The following is a 3,323-nucleotide window of genomic DNA, read 5'->3' on the forward strand; positions in this document are numbered from 1 at the left end:
TGTCCAGCCTGAGGCTGTGGCCCTGCTGTTCAGCACACACAGTCAGGGGCCTGATTTGGAACTTACTAGAGAACTGGCTTTCAGATTATGGAGCAGCAGAGGATTCAGCAGGTGTTAGGGGTCAGGTTAGGAAAAGCCTGAGGCAGGGACCCAGCCTGGAGCCAGTGAACTCGTGCAGTTAAGTCAAGGCAGTAATTGATCGGGAGAATGGCCAATGCCAAGAAGGACTCAAGTGAGCAGACGCAGTTGGTGCAGGGATGGGGGTGATCCTTAGAGGCCAAGGCTTGAGTCCGGCTGAGACAGCAGATCTGACACAGCCAGCGCCGAGAGCCCTTTTGGGTTAGGCATGGGAACAGCCCAGCCAACTAGTACCCTGGACAGCTCCCGGGTGTGGGTCTCCTAGCAGCTTCCTCTGCAGAGCCATCCTCATCCTGAGTGTTAAAGAGGTTTTATGCCAGACTCTTTGTTTATACAAGACAAGTGCTTGTCTTCAGAGAATTACTCTCATTGAGAGCTCCATCATAGAGGAAAGGGGCCACATCTTCTGGCCTGACAGAGAGCTCTCCAGTTTGTTTGCCCACTCACTCATTCATTCATTCAATCATTCAGCAAAAGTATTAAATCCTACTATGTGCCAGGCACACAAAAGACATGACAATAAATGAAATACAGCCTTTGTACAGGAGCTGACTGTTATTGGGGAAGGCAGGCACCTAAACAAATAAATAAAAATCCATATAGAGAGGGCAGTTATAGAGATGTACATAAATTGTGGGAGCACGTACAAGTCGCACATAACCCCAAGAGTCACAGATGGTTTCCTAGGGGGGGGTGATGCCTGAGTGGTTTGTCTTACAGAATGAGAGGGATCCAGCCATAGAGAGGAAGGGAAAGTAGCAGGGAGGGAGGACGAGGCCGTTGCAGACAGGGGAGCCAACATAAGCAGAAGCAACAACAGCATGGAGTGAATGTGAGGTGTCCTGGAAGCAAGACTCTTAAGACTCATAAGTGACCTCATCTTGGCAGCAGGGAAAATCTGTTTTTATCGTTAATGGTGTATTCACCCTCTCTCGGCTCATGCTCAGCCTGAGACCAACACACCAACATTTCATTAGTAACATGTGAAAGCCTTTCAAATCCAGATGAGTTGGAGAGACAGACTGAGTCTGCATGGGGGCTCTTATTTGCCCATCACAGATGAACAGAAACCACTCATGCAGATGTGGGAGCAATTTCTGTCAAAGTCTCCACTGACTGCTCTGATGGCTGGCAGGCTCCTGGAAGCCCCGCTGCCCTGTTCTTGGTGTGGCAGAGAAGGAATGTGGGATTTCAGTAGGCCTTGGGGCCACATGTGGCCTTCTGGATCCTTGAGTGTGGCTTTTGGACCGAGTCCAAATTTTATTTATTTATTAAAAGGGATTTGTTCTGTGAAGTTTGGATTTGGTCAAGGGGCCACACTTTGGGAACTGGAGGGACACATGTGGCCTCAGTAGACTGTGGAGGGTAAGTAGGGTTTTTGGCAGAGGGTGAGAAATGGAAAGACAGGCTCTTTAGGTGAAATGTATGAATAAAACAACACAGAGAAGATAAAGTATAAGGATAGTGAGGAGTTTATCGGGCTGGAGTTGCAGGAAAGTTTATCTGGTGCTTCAGGGATAAAGAAACCCAGAAAGGTGAGATGGTACCAGATGACTGTGAGCCACAAGGCCTGGACAGTGTTGAGGACATTAATGAAAACTAATTGCTGTGCTGTCCAAGCCAACCATCTAATTTGTGGTCATATGATTGCTACTTGGATGTTTCTTCCCTTCTTCCCCATCATACCACTGGGTTCATTTGTTCATTTGTTAATTTACTTGTCCATTTATTTACTTAAGCTCCTATGCAGCACTGTGTTATGTACATTAGAGAAGACTCTTGCAAGGGAGATAACTTGAATTTCTGTACTATCCATCTATTTTCTTTCTTTTTAAAAAGTAGCACATATCTTCTTTTGATAGTTTATTATTATACAAAATTCTGTAAGAGGCTTTAATTTACCTGTATTCCTTAGCATGAGGGTAGGTCAAATTTGAGACCATGGGCTAGGCAGAGCTGAAGGTCTTTTTTGTCTGTAGCTTCTCACGCTGCCTCAACCCAGCCCCCATTACTTGGCCAGCTGTCTAGGCAGGCAGGATCCCGCACAAGGGCTCTGATCTGGATCCTGTCTTTGCCATTTACTGGCTCTCTGATCTTGGGCACCACTTCTGAGCATCAGGTTCTTAATCTGACTTTATGAGGTCATTATGAGACTTAAATGTGAGACTATACATTAAGTGCTTATTTACTCAGCATATAGTAAGTGCTCAGTAAACAGTGGCTATTTATATTGTTGTCAAAAATGGGCCATCGAGCACAATCATAGAACAGAACCTAGAGAAACACTTGAGATGATTGAGGTGGAGGCAGAGCAAGGATCAGAAACTCTGGACGAGGTCTTCTGACTCCCAGTCCAGAGCTTCCTCCAATCTACACCATCTCCCTACAGACTCGTCTGTGACAAGATTTCAACACTGCTGTTAGTGATGTGGGGAAATCTCCTCTGTTCTAGAGCAAGTGTATACCTACTGCAGCAAAAGACAGATCATTAATCCAGTCCTCAAAATTAAAGAGGAAATACCATAAAAGTGAACCATTGTAAAGATTCATGAGGGATGTAAACCTCTTCAATAGGCTTTTGTTGAAAAGCTCCATAATTGTGCTAGTGATTCCACAATTGTCACAATGGCGGATGGGAGAACACTTGAAAATCATTGCTTCTCAGTCAGAGAAGATAAGGAAATATTTTCCAGTGTTCCTTTTCATGGCTTCTCTCTCACTCCCCACTGTCCCTCCATCTGTCTGTCTATCTGTCTATCTCCAATCTTCAGCTGGATTCTCCAGCATATGTCTACCACATACTTTTTTGTAAAGTTAAATGACCTGGGAAACAGCCATTTGAAGTTCTTAGCTACATTTCCAGTTGTTTTCCAGGTAAACTTAGTCCCTCATCTTGAACTAATATACTTGGTGGAAGCAACCATTCCCTTCCCCGACCTTGGAGCTTAAGTCTCCATCCCTCACTTAGCATTAACTACCTGGTCTGGTGGATTTCCCCAAGACATTAATGTCTTATCTTCACAACGAGATTCTAAGCTCTTGAAGAGCACAGACCCTGCCTTCTTTGTGTCACCAACTTTGCCTGATCCAATGTCTCGTGGAGGCTGGGCTCACTTGGAGGTTTAGCTTAGATCAGGACATTTGATCATCTTTGCCATAGAGACAGGACCAAGGGTACCCCAAGC

This window comes from Propithecus coquereli, unplaced genomic scaffold (assembly GCF_000956105.1).
Source record: "Propithecus coquereli isolate 6110/MARCELLA unplaced genomic scaffold, Pcoq_1.0 Scaffold57, whole genome shotgun sequence".
NCBI lineage: Eukaryota > Metazoa > Chordata > Mammalia > Primates > Indriidae > Propithecus > Propithecus coquereli.